General features: G+C 41.9%; 1 protein-coding gene across 3 annotated transcripts in view; it reads left to right on the plus strand.

Moving 5' to 3' along the window:
- SIPA1L1 (signal induced proliferation associated 1 like 1) overlaps nucleotides 1-21,632 on the plus strand; it is a 388,865-nt gene that overhangs the window by 202,828 nt on the left and 164,405 nt on the right. For all 3 annotated transcript variants that reach the window (XM_054025262.1, XM_054025263.1, XM_054025264.1), the window contains one exon: nucleotides 18,708-18,776. The gene's annotated coding sequence lies outside the window, so the exon portion shown is untranslated. The remainder of the gene's footprint in view (nucleotides 1-18,707; nucleotides 18,777-21,632) is intronic.

The following is a 21,632-nucleotide window of genomic DNA, read 5'->3' on the forward strand; positions in this document are numbered from 1 at the left end:
CAGATAGTGAATCCCAGAACTATTGCTTCAATCCAGGGCTCTGCATTGCTGTATTTCTTTGTAGTTGATGGAACTTTTATTTATACATACATACACACACACACGCGCTAGATTTGCTAATATGTTGGTTAAATCTACATACTTGCATGGTTTCTATCTGTTGGTTATGGTGGATCTTGATTTTAAAAAATCAAAATTTAGCGAATAACGTGACCCATAAAATATGTACTTTCACACCAAGTGCCTGAAATATCTATAAGGTGGGCTCTCTGAAGGCTGCTCTGTCTATACTGCTTTTATCACTCAGGAGTTTCTTTAGTGGGACTGCATGTGGCTGCTTCTCAAGGAGGTGCCTCTATTCAAGGCTTGATGAATGAGTCTGTTCTCTTTATCCAGGACTGAATCAAACCACCGTGCTTAAAAAAGGCCAAAGTGCTAGCACATGAATTAAGTCGTCAGATTTAAATCCTTTAAAAAAAAAAAACTCCAATTCAGAATTGGGACCACATTATTAAAGATTTGGTGCCTCTGTTTCTGTCACTCGAGAGGACTCGTGGATTTGTGCTATTCCTTGCCTATGGTTGAAAGGCATCCAATGGATGTTAGAACCATGATTTCTTTGTTTCAGGCTCTTCTGATGTGGCAATTTACTTGGTGCCTGTCTTTGCGTTGTAGATGCTGATAGACGCATGTGCCATCTCATTTCTCATGGGGAGTTTAGAAGATAAAAATCTCTGCTCTGTTCTCTTCAGATTAGCAGATTTTCTCTTGCATTTTGGGAGGGAGGGACTTGTGCAGCCTGGAATGTCCTATTATTAATTATTTCTCCTTTTGTCATAGGACATTGGTTTGTCTTCCACAGCCTTGGATCTGTGATCTTAGATTTAACCTCAGGTCCATCTGTGATGTGATTGGGCCTTTACCCGAACTCTCTTGCAACAGTGAGTCTGCCTTCAAGAGTTAGAAAGGGCTTATTCACCCTCTCCTAACATCTCAGATATTGGGTTATCCAGGCCAGTCTGAAGAAATTTTGAGTCTTCCCCTCTGGAATTCTCTCACCTTGGAATCTAGTATGATACCAACCATACGCCTCTTACTGTTCACTCTTACACACCATAGCCCATGTGCAGTCAGCCCAAACACTCAAGTAGTATTTGACTAAGAGAATCATTACATTCATTTAGATCACCCTTTTTAAAGCATTTGAGAGAGAGAATAACATTCTGCTCTCTTTGGGCTGCATCTCTTCCATTTATCAGCCTAGACAATGACCTTACAAAGACATATGAAGACAAGGAGCACGTTGAGGATGGAGTATCATGGAAGATGACCTTTTTCATCTACCTGGTCAGACAATGGGACTTCGGCTTCCACCTCTCTTTCTGGTGACTATGAACTATTTGCTTCTCTGGTAGAGGTCCTGGATATCGTATTGTTGTCAGTGGGAATAAAAAGGTCACCCCTGCTGTTCAACTTGCTGGAATTCAAGAAGAATGGGAAGATTGTTTTACTGATCATTTAAGGGTTATTGGTATCAATCAGGGCCTGTGGTTTATTGCAGTTTTGATCGCTGTTTTGGGAAAAGAGCAAAAGATGCTGATCATCTGTATCAAGTATCAGAATAAGGATTTTGAATACATTCATTCTGTTCCAGAATCCTGTCTAGTCTTACACGTTTTTTTGACTGCGATAGTGAATTAGTGGATGTGGTGAAGAAGTAGACAATATATCTTGATTTTTTTAGTAAGGCTTTTGACACAGTCCCTCTTAAAATTCTCATACACAAACTAAGGAAATGTGCTCTAGATAAAATTACTCTAAAGTGTGTGCACAACTGGTTGAATAACCACACTGAGTAGTTATAATTGATTTGCTCTCAAAGTAGAAGTCACATCTAGTGAGGTCCTGCAAGGGTCTGGCCTGGGTCTGGTACTGTTCAATATTTGTATTTATTATTAATGACTTGGATAATGCAGTGGTGAATATGCTTATAAAATCTGCAGATGACACCAAGCTGAGAGGGGTTGCAAGCACTTTGGAAAATAGGATTAAAATTTGAACGGATCTTGATAAATTGGAGAGTAGGTCTGAAATAAACATGATGAAATTAAGTAAAGACAAGTTTAAAGTATTACAGTTAGGAAGGAAAAATCAAATACACAGCTATGAACGGGGACTATCGGGCTAAGCTGTAGTATTGCAGAAGAAGGTCTGGGGGTTATAGTGGATCACAAATTGAATATGAGTCAACAGTATGACGCAATTGCGAAAAAAGCTAATATCGTTCTTGGATGAATTAACAGGAATGTTGTATGTAAGACATGGGAGGTAATTGTTCTACTCTACTCTGCACTGGTGAGGCCTCAGTTAAACTGATGTGTCCAGTTTTGGGCATCATACTTTAAGAAAAATGTGGGCAAACTGGAGAAAGTCTGAGGAAAGCAACAAAAATGATAAAAGTTTTAGGAAACGTTAAAACTGGCAGTGTTTAATCATGTGAAAAGAAGACTGAGGGGGGACCTGATAACAGTATTCAGATATGTTTTAAGGACTCTTATAAAGAGGACAGTAATCAATTGTTGTCCATGTCCATCAAGTGTAGGACAAGAAGTAATCATCTAAGGGTACGTGGTGGGTAGTGTTTGCTGTATCGGGGATCGATTTATCGTGTCTCGTCTAGATGAGATAAATCGATTCCCAAATCGACGCCTGTACTCCACCTCGGCAGGAGGCGTAAGCAGAGTTGACGGGGGAGCCGCAGCGGTCGACTGGCCACCGTGAGGATGGCCAGGTAAGTCGAACTAAGATACTTCGACTTCAGCTACGCAAATAGCGTAGCTGAAGTTGTGTATCTTAGTTCGAACCCCCCCGCTAGTGTAGCCCAGGCCTTAATCTACAGGAAGGGAGATTAAGGTTAGATAATAGGAAAATTTTTCTAAGTATAAGATATTTGAGTACTGGAGTAAGTTACCAAGAGGGTTGTGGAATCCCCATCATTGGAGGTTTTTAAGAACAAGTTAAGACAAATGTCTGTCAGGGTTTGGTCTTGGTTTGCTTGGTACTGCATCAGCACAAGGGAATGGACTTGATCTCTTGAGGTCTCTTTCCACCCTACATTTGTATGATTCTATATCAGAGAATCAAAGACTGGCAAGTCTGAGCACATAGATGTCCATGGCTCCCACTGACTTTGTTTACAGATGTAAGAGTGCTCAGCACTTATGAAAATCAGACTGTCTCAAATTGGGCACCTGGGAAATTAGGAACACACAACTAGTGGCCACCTGTGAAAATGTTGCTTTAAGCGACTTGGCCAGAATTATATAAGAACTCTTATGGCAGAGATGGCCATTTCTCTTGGATGGCAATCTGTTTTAACCACTAAGCCATCCTTTGTATTCCTGCAGCCCCTGCCTCATTCACTATTCTCTTTCCAGCTTCCTAAACAAATGAGGCAGGGATCCTGCAGACAACAGCCTCCTTCACCACACAACCCTGATTCATTTCTTGAACACTGTCGATTCAGTGCACTGATTGACTTGGGGGCATTACAAAGTTAATAATAGGCTGTCATGTAATTAAAGACTCTATAATAGTGCATATGTACAGGGGGTTTGAATTAAAGTTGCATGGGTAGCCTACCTTTATACTGCAATTCCTGACTTTGAGTTCTTGACTCTGCAACTTTAATATTCTTTGAATTTAGGTTTTAAATGTAAAAGACCAGGAAATGAGGAATGGAGCATGCAAGTGAAATGGCTGAATAACTCCCAGAGGGCACAACGGAAGAGGGTTTACAGTAGTACTTTGAAATCTGGATGGGGGATGGGCCTGAGTTGCTGTCTCCCTGACATCCTATTCAGATTTGGCCAGGCTACTGACAATTACTATTTTCCATTTGTGATTTGCTCAATACACAAAATCATTAAGGTTGCTGCCAACACTCCTCAAAATGATATTAACATTGTACATCCAAGATCTTGCTTTACATGCCCTAAATTATATGTAGTTATGACTAGGGATGTAAAATAGTGAACGATAAGACAGTTAACCAGTAAGCATTAGTCTTACTGGTTAACCGCCCTAACCGTAAATCCCAGCCCTGTGTTGGCCAGAGTGACCCCAGCCACGCTGGCCTGCTGGAGCAACCCCAGCTCCAGCCGCGAGAGCGGCTCCAACCCCAGCTGTACCAGCCGGCCGGAGTGGCCCTAATGGTCAATCAGTTGAATAATATAATTTAACTGGTTAACTTGTTAAAACAATATTTACATCCCTAGTTATGACCCTCCATCCAATCATGCATCATCATCAGAATTTTGAACACAGATCTTTCAGCATTGCAGCACACACCTATTACTAGGAAAGGGCATGTAATGTATAGAATCTTCAGTTATATATGCAGTTTACAGTGTGCAGTATACCTAGCACAAAGATTTAGTAGGTTCTTTCTGAGGTTCAGCGTGGCAAAGTGACTGAGAATTGTGTCTCACCATATAGAGATCTAGATTATATTCCTAGTTTGTATTAACTCTCAGTGGGATCTGAGGCCTTGCTGAATAATTAAAGTTGTAAAGAGCACAGAAGTAACACCAGTCAGTAGAAGTAGTGAATCTACAGCTCATAATCTGCTGGTTCCCAGTCCTGTACATTTTCCTATAATTCAGAGGTTATTTTGGTCAGTTTTTGTCCCATGCCAAGGTACACTGTGTAGCATGCTGAAGCAAGATCTTGGATGTACAATGTTAATATAATTTTGAGGAGTGTTGGCAGCAACCTTAATGATTTTGTGTACTGACAAATGGAAAATAGTAATTGTCAGTAGCCTGGCCAAATCTGAATAGGATGTCAGGGAGACAGGAACTCAGGCCCATCCCCCATCCAGGTTTCAAAGTACTACTGTAAACCATTGAGTCATCAGAGCTTTCTCAAAAACCTGAGGAAAAAATGTATAATGGAAAGTATTCGGTAACCTTAACATCAGAGTTGTTGCTATTTTCTTTATAATAGGCACTGAATAACCAGGACTATAGCTAAGTTGATTTTCTCCACCCTCTTCCGTTGTGCCCTCTGGGAGTTATTCAGCCATTTCACTTGCATGCTCCATTCCTCATTTCCTGGTCTTTTTAAAATTAATGTCATCTAGATTTCTAGATCATTTCATAGTGGGATAAAACAAGATTCACTGAGTCTAGCAGTGTTTTGTTTCTGAACCAAACACTAGAGTTTTGTGGAAATGTATATATTGTGTGATATTTGATTGCTTTGTTACAGAAATTTGTGGTTTAAGTGGCTTTATTCCTTACTGCTGAGAGATGCTTATTTCAAAGAGTAGCTAATTGACCAGTGAGACTTGTATCATTCTCTTGTTTGTGAAATTGATCTTTATTATAGACAGCTTTGTAAAAAAACAAACAAACAAAAAACAACCCAACCAACATTATCAGAGTAGATGGAAAAAATCCTTAAATGAGAATTATTTTCAGGGGCCCAATCATGTGTCCCCAGGCAACTCCTGGGTCCTTGCCTAGCTGGGAAAGCCATAGATGGCTGGTTTATAAGAATGGTCCTGTGCTTCAGGATCTGATCCATTTTTCCCTGTCCAGTTCCATTTCCTGCTTGACTTGGAGATTTGGGATGAATTCTCTTTTCTCTTCTCCTCCTCCTTCCCCTCCCCCCTGGTCTTTTTAAAAAAACAAACAGAACAAAACAAACATCATTCAGACATCTGATGTTATGGAACCTCAGATTACTGCAGAAAGTCAGTAGGATACATTTTTAACATAATGATGGGGATGAACTTCATGGCTAGACATAGATATGATTGTGGGCCATAATTTTTCCATAAGGAAAAGGAATACTGCTTATTACTAGGGGAACTGTTTCTTTGGTAGATGGAGAGCATAGATATACCCCTTGGAAGCTTGGACTACTGTTGATATAGGAGAGAACAGAGACTTAAGGATATCATGTAAGAGTTTAACAGGTTGTGTTCAATCTTTAACAAAAGGCCACTGGCCTTCAATTAAGTTATTGTTATGATTTATTATTTGTGTTGTTTTAGCATTTAGGAGTAGGTCTGTCAATTAATCAAAGTTAATGTCTGCGATTAACTGAAAACAAAATTAATGCATTAAGTTTTTTAACGCATTAATTGCATACCTCTGGGCAGGGAGGGAGGCATCAGCTATGGAGGGACCTGTCAGTGTCTGGTCAGGTGCAGTAACCCAAGCCGCCACTGGAGGGCGAGAAAAGAAGTGGTTCCCATCCCAGCCCTGGTAGAGAGGGAGGGATCCTGAGCCCACCTTGCCCCATTGACCCCGGCCGTTTCCCTCCTCCCCCTTCCATGCCTCATTGATCCGGGCTGGCCCCTCGCTCCAGTGACACCCCTCTGTGCTGTTCCCTATTGTTCTTGGCTGTCTCCTTGCTCTGGGGACAGATCCCCCTGCACCGGGCCCCATTGCTCCCGCTGTCTCCTTGCTCTGGGGACCGAACCCCCCCTCCCCCACGCTGTGCCCCAATGCTGCAGGCCGACCCCTCACTCCGGGGATCACCCCTCCACACCCCCAGCTGGCCCCTCGCTCCTGGGGCTACCTCCGCATACATCCCTCCCCTGTGTGCTGTGCTCCGATGCCCTCAGCCAGCCTCTCGCTTTGGCAGGCAGGGGCCTGGCGAGCTCAGCCTCCCTGCACCAGCTTCTTCTCCCTTGCTGCATGCGGAGTCCCTAAGGTAAAATCCACCCTCCCTTGCAAAGAAGGGCTCGATCACCTGAAGGGAGCCCACCTAGCTCAATAAAAGGAGTTTAAAATGAGTTTAATTGCACTGCTTAACAGTATGATTAAAATTGCAATTAATCGTGATTAATTTTTTTAATCACTTGACAGCCTTATTTAGGATCTCTTGTCATGAACCAAGATCCCATTGTACTGGGTGCTGTATACCCACAGAACAGAGCGACTGCCCCAAATAGCTTACAATCTAAGTATAAGACTAGAGAAAATAGATGGATACAGAAAGACAGGGGAGTATAAGGAAACAGTGAGACAATATTGGTCACCCTGATAGTTAGCTGTGTGGTGTGAATTTGGGGTGTGGTGGCACTCTAAAGTAAATCGCTTTTTGTTTGGGGATTTTAGTGTTCATCAAACAAAATTTTACAAATAGGTAAGTGTTTACATTCAAAAACCAGAAAAACATTTGGCTTTAACTATTTAAGCTAAAATTGACATGCTGGGTTTCTGTCTCAAGCTGAAGGTTTTTTTTTCTTTTTTTCTTTTTTTTTTTTTTTTTTTGAAAATTTAATCCAAAACAATCGGCATTTTCAAGTACGAGGAAGAGAAAGATCTGCTTTGCCCATTTAAAAAAATTCTAATATTTCATTTTAACAGCCCCAGTGCCCCCAGGCAGGATCAGGGACTTGAAATTTGGTAGTGGTGGTAGCCTTCATATTAGAGATTTGTCTTTTGCCATCCCTGTGAAAATTTCCCCAAATTTGGCCAACTTATAGAACAGGGGTTCTCAAACTGGGAGTCGGGACCCCTCAGGGGGTCATGAGGTCATTACATTGGGGGGTCGCGAGCTGTCAACCTCCACTCCAAACCCCGCTTGCCTCCAGCATTTATAATGGTGTTAAATATATTAAAAAGTGTGTTTAATTTATTGGGGGAGGGGCGGGGGGAGTCACACTCAGAGGCTTGCGATGTGAAAAGGGTTGCCAGTAAAAAAAAGTTTGAGACCCACTGGAACTTGGAAAAATTGCAGTTCACACATGCTCACTAGAGTAATCCTATTTTAGCAACTAGCGTTTCAGAAGATTCTGTCCTCACTGAGCCTCTCTGTTTCTAGTGCTGACCAGACTACACCTCCACCATCCTTGAAGATTGATTGAACTTGCTCCGGTGTGTAAGTGTGTGCCTCCACCATCTGTGATGGTGCTGCCCGTGGGAGCCAGCTGAGGTTACTCAATTAGGGTGAACTGCAAACAAAACGGGGCAAACCCCAAAAGCTGGTGGATATTTCAATACTTAGGTTTTCCAAGCCAGCACAAAACAGCTTCTATAGTACCTCACTGGTTACCCAGAAGTTCAAACAACGCAGTTCCCTTAAAGTACCCAGCCTCAGGCCTTCTTCCAGACGCACACGGCAGATATGATGATGATTATTGAAAATCTTATCTCATCATATAAAAGAAAAGGTTCTTCCAATCCCAAAGGATCAACCACATACCCAGATCCAATTATAACTTAGATCTTACCCAAAATACACACTATAGTCAGTTCTTATTAACTAAGCTAAAATTTATTAAACAAGAAGAGAGAGTGTGTTGGTTAAAAGATCAATATACATACAGACTTGAATTCAATTCTTGAGGTTCAGCTACATAGCAGAGGTGAGCTTGTAGTTGCCAAAAGTCCGTTTAGATATAGTCCAATGTCCATATTCAGGGTGGCTCCAGTCAATGACTGGGGATCTCAATCCTTGTGGCTTAAGGTTTCCCCCTCTTGAAACCCAAAGCAGATCTGAGATGATGTAGGATTGTGTCCCAGGGTTATACATTTCCAGCAGCCTTTCGGCCTGAGAAAACAATAAGCTTAACTCTCCTTCTCCCAAACATCCTGGCAATTAGCACAGGGTAATTTATCCATTAAACAGTTTAGATACGGGTTGCCACAACCTTCAAAGAGACATAGTGACAATAATACTATTTCACTCAAGTATCATCATAAATGTTAATATTCCTTTTTTGATCTTTGAATTAAAGTTATAGCAATAGACAAGACTTGTTTGCTTACATCACAAGACCTGAGCAAACACCTACCCTTCTAGTCTACCAATGCAGACTTGCATTTCAAAGCTCTATTCATTTACCTATCTTCCTAACCATTCTCTAAAGTTCAGCCATGCCTGGTCAGTCTGAGTTAATTAACTCTTTCTGGCCCTGTCATCTTTCAATGAGATATTATATTACACACATAACATCACACCATCCCAACCACAGAGCTGGGACTGGAAGCTAGTGGAGTGGGAAGAGGAGGCTGGGACTTGGAGTGAGGGAGAGGCGTTTGGGACTGGGATGAGAAGTGTAAGGGGTGAAGATGGGATTGGTTAGGCAAAGAAAACGGCACTTGGACAAGCAGCCCGGGGGGTGGGGGAGGACGGAGAGGGAAGAGAAAGGAGCTGGGCAGAGACAGTTTGGGGGATGAGGGGGAGAATGGGCAGCAGAGACTGTGCCCACTAGAGAACACTCTCCTCTGCAGACTGGAATTGAATCCAAGTTTCCGAAGTCTCACCATTCCTCTTTTGTCAGCAAATAGCTGTTGAACTCACTGGCAAGATGTGTTGTCATCTCCCTCTAGTCCTGGTCCACGTAGAAGATGACAACCCAGTATTGCTATCAGTTACTCCATTAGCTGAAATGCCCTGGGTCTGTGCAGTTGATCTATGGTTCCAATCTTGCTGATGAACCATATGGATATTAATATGATGCCACATATTGGAATTTCTGGGTTTTTTTTTTGTTTGCTTTCCTAAAAAAGCTAAGAAATTACAATGAGGTTGCCAGTGCACATACATTATGACAGTCTTTAACTACAAAATCACACACTATTTTTGAGTGCTTGACTTTGCAACTTGAATGTTCTTTTAACTTAGTTTTTGTGTGTATGACTTAGATTTAAATAGCCCAATACCCTCCACATTGTCCCAGGAAGGGAGCCCCAAGTTGCTCGTCAAGTCTGACTCCTGCTGCTTCCTTCTCACTACCCCCACACACATTCAGTATAATGAAACTTCCAGTAAGACTGCACAATCCATTAATTTCGCGTTGTACAATATACAATTAGATCACCCTTTAGGAACATATTCAAGAAAAAAAATTATGTCTAGGCACATATATTGTGAGTTAAAGCCTATACAGGGCCCCAGAATCCATGGTATTTTTCTTCAGGTCAAATTATATGTGGTTCTGTGAATTGAAATATAAAAACCTTTCCGATTTTTAGATAAAAAAGAAATGCAGATACGTTTATTGTATATTCCATTTTAGAATGAGAGAATTTTTTAAAGAAACATTCTTTAGAAGTACCTAAATGAGAAATTAGGAATCTGTTAAATTCCTAGCTGCTGAATTTAGGGACTAATACCCATATTAAATTATAAAAATGATATCTCAGTTTGTTAAAAACATTTTTTGAACTGGTGCTGCTTTGCTGCTGTTGTTGTTGGTGTACTTCATCTGTTATAATTGCATTGATAGTGGCTATTATTTCTGCTCCAAAAATAAGTGAACAGCCTTTGATGAACTGTCACCTGAATTAAATGTATTTGGTCAGAGCAAAGGCAAGTGCTTTATTTGATACCTATGTGGACAAGAACAAAAGTACCAGACTTTTTAAGACATTCCTATTAGGACAGTCTACAAATGAGCAAATGCGAAAGCATGCATCACCTAATTGCTTAAATCAAATCCATCAATTCTTGTTCCTGCCCAACGTTATGTCAGTCAATGAAATCTAAAAATTCTTTCCTCTCTCTTTGATTCCCCTAGCCCTCCTCGGTCTCTGTTGCTCCTTTTGCTATTTGTGTTTCCCTGTCTTCCCTGGGACATTCCCTTCCAAAGCTCTGGAGGGCCAATGGGATTTCTCCTCTCCCCTGCCCTATGTTATGTGCTGGGAAGTGGACCAGAATCTTGCTTCTTTCCCAGCCTGCTGTGCATATTTTTCCTACGTTACTCCTGCTGCAGGTTGCAGTGGGTATTTCTACACTGCATCTGGGGGCATGTCTGCCAACCCAGGAAGGTAGATGTGCACTGGTGGTGCTCAAGCTAGCACGGTAAAAACAGCAATGTGTACTTTTGAGGTTGGTCAAAAGCTTGGACTTTAAAGTCCATCTGCTCCCCTAGACCACGCCAGAATGTCCACGTTGCTGTGGTTAGTGAGCTAGCTCGAGCCTGGCTAGAGTGAGCCTGTCTACCCAGGCTGGAAGACTCGCTCCCAGCACCAGTGTAGACATACCCTCAGAAGCTGCAGGAGATTAGGGAACCACCTGGGAGTCCAATAGAGGGCACATTAAATTGGGAACCTTTAGGAGAGACTAAACAGGTATGCCAAGGCAATCAACTTCCAATTGGTCTGAGCAGCCATTATTGATTCATGCTGGAGAATGAGAAATTCCTGCCTTCCCTCCAAGATTTGAGGCTCATTCTACAAAATCATTTCCATTTCTTGGTAGTGAGGAATAGAACTTTTCAGAGTTGTGAGTTGTATCAGTCAACTTTTACAGCCACTTCATCTCTTTGCCTCCGTTTTTCCATCTGTAAAATCAAGATGTTTACGTCCATCTTGGGGTGTTGTGATGTTTAATATTCATGTAGTATTTCCTCTCATTCCATTTGAACCCACAATGAAGAAAAACAAAAATAATAAAATCTAACTGAATTTACAGAAGAACTTGCTGCTGTTTTCTCCATTTGTTCCTGCCTTTCTAGACATTTTTAGTTACCATAACAACACAAGGTAGTTTGTTAAATGTTTCAGTTTCGTATTTTCGTTTCTCTGCTGCTAAGGAGATAGCCTCCCCCTCCCCCTTTCCTCTTTATGTTTAAGAGCTCATAATATGCAAAATACTAGATGTTCTAACTTAGGATAAAATGTGATCATTCTAATAATAGGTAACAGACCTGTGAAACTTGAAACTGCAAAACATAAGGAAGTACTTCAATGTAGGTTCTCCCTTTTGTCTTTACATCACAAATTAATTGGGATGTATTGTTTATTATTTTGAAAATCTGTGTTGAGGCCAAAAATATTTCTTCATTAAATTGCCCCAAATTTGGTATTTTAATCCTTTTCAACATAGCTTAAAAGATTCAATGCACTTGAGACTTTGTCAAAAATTCTAAGATTTGGTAACATTGCAATATCTTACCCTTCAAATACGTATACTGCACTGTCTCTTTTAGCAATCAAAATTATAGTGCAGATCCATTGTTCTAAAATATTTATCCAAAATAGGTTGGGAGAGAGGGATTTCTAAGTTAACATGTTCTTCTACCTCTCTCAGTGCATGTTATCTGCTTGTGCCTTTTAGCTCTTTGGACAGGCACTGTCTGAATAGTTGTATTGTACAGCAGTGAACATGTGGGTGGTTAACAAATAATTGTGTTTGTATCTTGAACTGTGTGTTTTGGCAACCCTTTGTGTGTGTGAAGGGAATGAACAAATGTGTACCAAACTTTTGTTTGTAGTGGATTGTTCGATAGTGGTTAGTGCTGAGCAGCTGAATGGGATGGTAGGAAATAAGCATGTTTGCTTTGTATGGTTTTGTAGTGAATGGAGCTCTGTATTGGCTTAATTTCAAATTTCTAGAAAGGATGTATCTATTTAGAGCTCAAGCCAAAATGCTAAGTTATTACTGTATAAAAGAAAGCAAACACTGTGCTTTGATTTATACAGCATACTGAAACAGAAGGAGCCTAGAATTCATGCAGCAAACTGATGACTTAATAAATGCAATAAACATCGGGTTAGGTTATTTGATTCTTAGCTTCCAAAATTGAAATTAATGCTTTGTATATAAAGGTATCTACTCCCTTCAACCCATTCTAAAAATCTAATAATGCCATGTTGACTTCTGTGCCATGTTGCCTATGTGGAAGTTGCAATACTTATGGAAAAACAGGTTTCCTTTACTCATAAATGTGTAAAATGTCTGTCATAAGGGTTCAGAAAAATGCTTTGTTTTATGAAGTAACAAACAAGTGATCAGAGCTAAACAAGAATAATGTCATGTTTTCTCTGAAATTAACATGTCATCCCCTTTTTGGGATTCTGACATTCTCTCATTGGATTCAGAATTTGTGATCAAAGAACATTCCAGGACTGTTCTATATTTAAAACATAAAATATGTATTTTTGCACAGGACTTATCAAAGACCCTTGTTCTGTTAATCTAACCTTTTCCACTTATTTTTTTGGTTTTAAGAATTGTTATTCCAGCATGTTTTATAGTTCTTGATACAGTAATTGAAATCACCACGACTCCTATTTTCAACTGTAGCCCCCTCAATGATATTTTAAATCATGCTGAATAGATGAGCAGACTCCTTTTGCCAAGAGACATTAACATGACACTACTGCAGTTTATTTGGTAGTGCTTACATAAAAGTAAATGCTAAGGTATAAATAAATGCCTAATAGGTTTCTGTGGGATTGAAACACAAATAAATATCCTCTTTATAAGATACCTTCATCTTTCATTTGAGGTTTGTCCTTAATGAATTATATCTTCAGGATATTCATGGGCATAATTATCATGTCTCCAAAATCATTTTTTTTGTTTGTTTTTACATGCAGTTCTTCCGGTTATAAATATTTAAAACAAAGACACATTTGGAAGAAATATTTGATAAGTATGAGGAGAATCAAAAAGTGCTAGACAAAATGTCACTTTAAAAAAGATGATTTTTCTAATGTGTTAACTTACACATACCCAGAGTTCAAAACCTTTTCTTTACAAGCCAGGGTGTTTAAAAAAAAAAAAAAAAAGGACTCCTTTAACACACTCATCTCAGCCTCAGCTATTCAGTGACAGGCAAGAGAACTTAGTCTGGATTAAATAGAGTACAAGAAATTTTTTCTACAATATCATATTTTTCTTTGTTTTTATTGTCTAAAATATAATGTAATCATTTCATGAATGGGGATAGTACATCTCTCTGTACTTAAGTTAGTTTCAAGAAACAGGAGATGGGGGAAGAACAGACTAATACTAACAAAAGCAGGATTGGGGGTGGGGTATACATTTCTGTATAGACAACAATTATGAAGTGCTTAATTTTTTTTACCTTTGTCTACTTGTGTGTAAGTTTGTACTAAAATACTTTTCCCTGCTAAGGAAACCTTCCCTGATTCTAGGATTGTCAGTGTAATCTAATACGATAATAAACATGTAGAAGTGCAGCATCAACAGTTATTAAAGTACATCATTCTGAGTGAAATCCAGGTCCCATTGATGTCAGTGACAAAATTCCCAGTAACAGCAGTGGAGCCAGGATTTCATCTATTGTATTCCAAACCCTTTTTGCTTCTACAGCAGGCTACCACTGCCCATCCACAATCAGGTTTCCCATCTTCTACAAAATCCTGTGTTCTATACACATCCTGCATCTTGGCAGGGGGTTAGACTAGATGACACTTGCGGTCCATTCTAACCCTGTGATTCTTATACTAGCCTCCCTGTCTAGAACCAGGATCTTCTATGTTCTCCATATTTGCAGGCTTCCTCTGCACTCTCTCAGTAATATGAGGTTTCTCTTGAATCACTACAATATTTTTCTCCCTTATCAGCCCTCTTCACTCAAAGTCCCCTTTCCAAACTATCTGCTGCTATTTTCTCATTGTAAAGGTGCCTACAGTCTGTCTTAGATGGTTGGTGTGTAGTTGGGGGGAGATTGGAAGTATTTTGTTGCTGCTTTTTTACAGCAGTTCATGCTGCTCCAAGTGCTTGTCTGTGCCTGTACACGAACGCGAGAAACCTGGGAAACAAGCAGGAAGAATTGGAAGTCCTGGCACAGTCAAGGAACTATGATGTGATTGGAATAAGAGAGACTTGGTGGGGTAATTAACATGACTGGAGCACTGTCATGGATGGGTATAAATTGTTCAGGAAGGACAGGAGGGGGAGAAAAGGTGGAGGAGTTGTACTGTACCTAGGGGAGCAGTATGATTGCTTAGAGCTCCAGTATGAAACTGGAGAAAAGCCTGTTGAGTCTTTGGGTTAAGTTTAGAGGTGAGAGCAACAAGGGTGATGTCGTGGTGGGCGTCTGCTATAGACCACAAGGATGAGGTAGACGAGGCTTTCATAGAATCCCAGGGTTGGAAGGGACCTCAAGAGGTCATCTAGTCCAACCCCCTGCTCAAATCAGGACCAATCCCCAGGCAGATTTTTGCCACAGATCCCTAAGTGGCCCCCTCAAGGATTGAATTCACAACTCTGGGTTTAGCAGGCCAATGCTCAATCCACTGAGCTATCCGCTTTCTTCGGACAACTAACAGAAGTTTACAGATCACAAGCCCTGGTTCTCATGGGGAACTTCAATCACCCTAGCATCTGCTGGGAGAGCAACACAGCAGTGCACAGACAGTCCAGAAAGTTTTTGGAATGTGTTGGGGACAACTTCCTTGTGCAAGTGCTGGAGGAACCAACTGGGGCCGTGCTCCTCTTGACCTGCTGCTCACAAACAAGGAAGAATTGGTAGGGAAAGTAGAAGTGGGTGACAACCAGGACAGCAGTGACCACGAGATGGTCGAATTCAAGATCCTGACAAAAGGAAAAAAGGAGAGCAGCAGAATACGAACCCTGGACTTCAGAAAAGCAGACACTGACTCTCTCAGGAAATTGATGGGTAAGATCCCCTGGGAGGCTAATAAGAGGGGGAAAGGAGTCCAGGAGAGCTAGCTGTATTTTAAAAAAGCCTTATTGAGGGCGTAGGAACAAACCATCCCGATGTGCAAAAAGAATAGCAAATATAGCAGGCGACCAGCTTGGCTTAATAGATGAATCTTTGGTGAGCTTAAACACATAAAGTAGGGTTACCATCTTTTAGTTTTTAAAAAGGAGGACACTCCATGGGGCCCCGCCCCAACCCCGCCCTCAACCCCGCCCCAACTCTGCCCCTTCCCCTGAACGCTCCGCCCCCTGCTCCTCTCCCTGCCCTGCTTCCCACGAATCAAATGTTCGCGGGAAGCCTGAAACAGCGAGGCAGCAGGTAGGCTGGGGCGGGGTGCGGCGCGGCTCAGTCCGGCCCTCCTGGCCGAGCGGCTCCCTTCGGCGGCCGGCTGGCCGGCCCAGGCCAAGAGGCTCTGGCCCCGGCGTCTCCCGCCCAGCTTGGCTTGGACCCTGGGGCACTGGCTCCTGGCTTGGCCCGGCCCCGCGACCCCGGCTCCCGGCCTGGCCCGACCCCGGACCGTCCCCGGCACCGCGCACCCGGCTCCTGGACCCCGGCCCGGCACCACACCCCCCGGCTCCCGTCCTGGCACTGCGATCCCGGCTCCTGGCCTGGCCTGGGGCCCAGCCCGGCACCGCGCCCCCGGTTCCCGGCCCGGCCCCGGCACCGCACCCCCGGCTCCTGCCGAGCGGCCCCGGCCCGGCCCCGCACCGCCGACCCCAGCCCCAGAGGCCCCGGCCAAGCACCACAGAGGCCCCGGCCGAGCACCACCGAGGCCTCCCTCCCTCCCTCCCGATTTCCCCGGACATGTCCGGCTTTTGGGAATTTTCCCCCCCCCGGACGGGGATTTGAGCCCCAAAAAGCCGGACATGTCCGGGAAAATCCGGACGTATGGTAACCCTACATAAAGGAAACGTGCAAGAAGTGGAAATTTGGACAGATGAATAGGGAGGAGTATAAAAATATTGCTCAAGCATGCAAGGGTATAATCAGGAAGGCCAAAGCACAATTGGAGTTGCAGCTAGCAAGGGATTTGAAGGGTAACAAGAAGGGTTTCTACAGGTATGTTAGCAACAAGAAGGTGGTCAGGGAAAGTGTGGGACCCTTACTGAATGGGGGAGGCAACCTAGTGACAGATGATGTGGAAAAAGCTGAAGTACTCAATGCTTTTTTTGCATTGGTCTTCACAGACAAGGTCAGCTCCCATACAGCTGCACTGGGCAGCACAGTATGGGGAGGAGGTGAGCAGCCCTCGGTGGTGAAAGAACAGGTTAAGGACTATTTAGAAAAGCTGGACATGCACAAGTCCATGGGGCCGGATCTAATGCATCCGAGGGTGCTGAGGGAGTTGGCTGATGTGATTGCAGAGCCATTGGTCATTATCTTTGAAAATTCTTGGTGATCGGGGGAGGTCCCGGACAATTGGAAAAAGGCAAATATAGTGCCCATCTTTAAAAAAGGGAAGAAGGAGAATCCGGGGAACTACAGACCGGTCAGCCTCACCTCTGTCCCCGGAAAAATCATGGAGCAGGTCCTTAAGGAATCCATTTTGAAGTACGTGGAGGAGAAGAAGGTGATCAGGAACAGTCAACATGGATTCACCAAGGGCAAGTCATGCCTGACCAACCTGATTGCCTTCTATGATGAGATAACTGGCTCTGTGGATATGGGGAAAGCAGTGGACGTGATATATCTTGACTTTAGCAAAGCTTTTGATACTGTCTCCCACAGTATACTTGCCAGCAAGTTTAAAAAGTATGGATTGGATGAATGGGCTATAAAGTGGATAGAAAGCTGGCTAGATCGTCAGACTCAATGGGTAATGATCAACGGCTCTGTCTAGTTGGCAGCCGGTATCAAGTGGAGTGCCCCAAGGGTCTGTCCTGGGGCTGGTTTTGTTCAACAACTTCATTAATGATCTGGATGATGGGTTGGATTCCACCCTCAGCAAGTTCGTGGATGACACTAAGCTGGGGAGAGAGGTAGATACACTGGAAGGTAGGGATAGGGTCCAGAGTGACCTAGACAAATTGAAGGATTTGGCTAAAAGAAATCTGATGAGGTTTAACAAGCACTAGTGCAGAGTCCTGCACTTAGAACAGAAGAATCCCATGCACCGCTACATGCTGGGGACCAACTAACTAAGCGGCAGTTCTGCAGAAAAGGACCTGGGGATTACAATGGACAAGAAGCTGGATGTGATTCAACAGTGTGCCCTTGTTGCCAAGAAGGCTAACGGCATATTGGGCTACATTAGTAGGAGGATTGCCAGCAGATCGAGCGAAGTGATTATTCCCTCTGTTTGGCACTGGTGAGGGAGTATTGCGTCAAGTTTTGGGCCCCCCACTACAGAAAGGATGTGGACAAATTGGAGAGAGTCCAGCGGAGGGCAACGACAATGATTAGGGGGTTGGGGGCACATGATTTATGAGGAGGGGCTGAAGGAACTGGGCTTATTTAATCTGCAAAAGAGAAGAGTGAGGGGGGATTTGATAACAGCCTTCAACTATCTGAAGGAGGGTTCCAAAGAGGATGGAGCTAGGCTGTTCTCAGTGGTGGCAGATGACAAAACAAGGAGCAATGGTCTCAAGTTGCAGTGGAGGAGGTCTAGGTTGGATATTAGGAAAAATTGTTCACTAGGAGGGTGGTGAAGCACTGCAATGGATTATCTAAGGAAGTTGTGGAATCTCCATTCTTAGAGGTTTTTAAAGCTCGGCTTGACAAAGCCCTGGCTGGGATGATTTAGTTGGTGTTTGTCCTGCTTTGAGCATGGCGTTGGACTAGATGACCTCCTGAGGTCTCTTCCAACCCCTAATCCTCTGTGATTCGATGTGTTTTTGCTAAATCTTTAAACAAAAATAGTAGTTAATCTCTACATATAGTTGTCTTCTCTTAGGAGTTAGCATCAAGAAGTACTTATAAATTGCTGCCTATACCCAGTGCAATTTGTAATAGTAATATTTTTTTAAATATTCCTTTTTAAAAAGACCACCTATTTTGTTGTTTAAAGTAGCTGGCTTATTGTTGTGTTTTAAACATTTCCACCATCCTTTCTGTTCCCCCTCCTCCCTCCCCCCCCCCCCCCCCGTGGCTTAAAGATTTTTCCGCTTCCATGGAAAAGGAGAGAAGCTTGACAGTCTTTCTTTCTTTCTTTCTTTCTTTCTTCATCAGTAATCCTATTTGCAAGATGTCAATTGATGTATTTGTCAGTATTATATATTTTCGTCCTGATATTTTTAATGGTCATATTCTGCTTTTTTCCCAGGTCATACGATTCATTGTATGGATGCTGAAGCTAAGTTCTGTGTATTGGCCAACATGCCATGAAATTACAGTAAGTTTTTGCCTTTTGCTTAAATCCACTTTTTTGTAATTTTTTTTTTTTAGGTGCTAAACAAAGGCCTGTGATACTGATGTAGAATCATTTTGCTCTATGTTAAGTGAGAAGCTTTACTACAGTATTCTAAGGTACCAAACTGTTGAAATGGAAAACTAAAATAGTATTTTGTGCCATTGATTTAAACATAAATGTGTTCAACTAGATTGGTTCAGTTTAAATGTGGACCTTCAAAGGAAAATCTGGACATTAGCACACCACAGAGTTGATTAATTTCACCTTCTGTCAAATTGTGCATTGCTTAGGCAGTTCACTGTAAATGCTAATCTCCATTTTATTTTTAGCAAACCATTAGTCTCTCAGGGGGGAATGTGGGAGTAATTGTCAAAGCTTAGCAAAGGACTGCTATTAAACCGAACTGCCAAAGCAGGTGTTGGGTGGGATCCCCTTCACTCTTATCAGTTAGCTACTAGTGGTTATATATTTTAAAGATGTGTGAATAAAGCAGCCCTGTCATGAAGAGATTTAATAAAATCTTCCTATTCTTTTGGCATCATTTGTTTGTGGGTTTTTTGACAAGTATCTGTTTCTGTGTCTTTGCCCTGTTGTGAGTGCATGTGAATTTGTACTTCGTACGTCCTGTCCTTTGTTCTGTATTTGACATTTCAGTGTTTATATTTTTGTCTCTTTAAACAAAATTCTTCATAACTAGTATGGGGAGGTGAATTAGTGAGGAGGATGCATGAACTAGGGGCTGTGGAAGTTGGGCATTGGAGCTAAGCTGGTTTTGGGCAACAGTGGCCAGTAGTGTAGGGAGGGAGGGGTGTAGGGAATAAGGAGACAGCTTAGCTTCTTCAGCTCCCTGAATGTCCCCTTAGTTCATTGAATCTTTTCTCCATATCCTCCTTCCTCTGTTCCATTACATGCCAACCCAATGAGTTGCCCTAAATCCATGAAATCTAGAGCTTGTTTATGCTGCACTCAGTGGAGGTGTGAACTGAAGAGCACATCAGTGTTGCGCTGTAGCTGCCCCACATGGACACTGCTGATGCAAACTAGAAGGTACCCAGTTTGTGTTAATATAGACTGGTTCGAGGACTCGGTTAACACAATCTGGGTATCTTCTAGTTTTGTGTCAGCAGCATTCACATGGGGCAGCTACGGCACAACACTTTGTGCTCTTCAGTTCACATGTCCGTAGTCTGCACTGCAATGTGGGGTAGATGTAGACACCTTAAGTGGTTTTAAATTCATTTGAAAATTTTACCCTACAGATTTAACAGAAATTTGGTGGTCTAGTGCTGAGACAGTGAAGTTGATCAGCCTTCCTTGGCTCATTGCCTGTGGAGTCCAATTCAAATTCATTTTTTTTCCCAAAGAAAAATCTTCTAGGACAAAATGCAGGCTTCAGTTTTTAATTACAGATCGTTCCCTCAACTTGGTCACACACACACGCATGCAAGTGTAAATCTTGCCAGTCCCACGCTACGGCTATATGTAGCAAAAAGGCTATTATATTTGACAGGGAAGCCTTAAAAGCGAGTTTATGGATTCCTACTTCTCCTGTTCCCTCAAACAGCAAAAATATAGAGGTGGACTGATACATGTGAGTGTTCAAAAGGTCCATAGGTTTTTTTGGAGTGAGGGGATGTGAGCTTATTAGAATTGATGCTCTCCTTCTGCAGATCACAATTGTCACTGACTTGTGTAAATAAAGAGTGACTGACACAGGTCCATCAGCCTTTCTGCTGAATAAGTTGGTTTGCTGCATGGTCTAGATAGCCTTTCTTGCAAAGTATCTAAACCAACTCAAAAGGTTTGTAAATCTCTACAGGCCATTTCTAGCACACATCCCCACTTCTAATTCAAGTAATCAGAAAGGGCATTCTTATAATTTGTGCTTACATAACTTTTTCCACTAGTAGTCCCTAAGTGCTCTCTCCACATTGTAATGTATTTTCCCTTTTGGGTCAGATAAAAGGAATAAAAACACAACAGCTATTTGTTCTTTTTGAATCAATCAGGTTAGTTCTCCTGACAATTGCAGAATGCTTTTGATAAATTCTTACATAGCTGTATTTTGTGTTGTCCTTCTTACCAGACAGCAGGATAGTGGAGAACATTGAGAGCTATGTAATTCACCAGAGTCAATAAATATAAACTCTCTTTATTTTAAGTGTTATATAAGACTCAAAGGTATTCCCGTTTTATTAATACAGTGTGTGCACATCTGTGTGTGTGTTAATAAGGCTCAGAAAAGCAATTACTTTGCTTTTTTCTATTGAGGATTAAGGCTTAGTCATAATATATTAGTTTAAGGCTGTAGAGACCAGTTATGGTCCTTTATCCTGAGGAGATAGGAAAATCTAGCATTCTCAAGGTAACCAAGAAGAAAACTGAAACTCTTATTTTTCTAGGCTGCTGATAAATTTTAAATTAATTTGCATTTACACTTAGTCACAGTCTTGTATTACTAAAGCAGCCTGAATACAATTTGCCTTATCTTTACCCTGTTGTATAAACAGTTAAGTGGCAGTTGAAATTAAATTCTTTAACCACAAACCAAATTATCATATCCAAGCTAACTATACAAATTCACCTGTGGAAAAGTTAACTTTCTGCATTCTTCAGGTCTTAAGTTTTTAGAAGGAAAAAAGAAAAGCTAAGTTGTAAAATTTTTAATAATTTCCTAAGTCCCATTTTCAAAAGGAATTTAGGAGCCTCCTTGTGGTTGCTAAGCCTCTGCTCAATAAACTATCATTTGACATAGAAAATTTTGGCAGTCATTGCCCTAAGTCTAATAACCCATTTTTAGTGCAGATTATCAAGAAATGTTGGTGAAACAGCTCTGAC

This window comes from Malaclemys terrapin, chromosome 4, assembly GCF_027887155.1.
Source record: "Malaclemys terrapin pileata isolate rMalTer1 chromosome 4, rMalTer1.hap1, whole genome shotgun sequence".
NCBI classification, from domain to species: domain Eukaryota; kingdom Metazoa; phylum Chordata; order Testudines; family Emydidae; genus Malaclemys; species Malaclemys terrapin.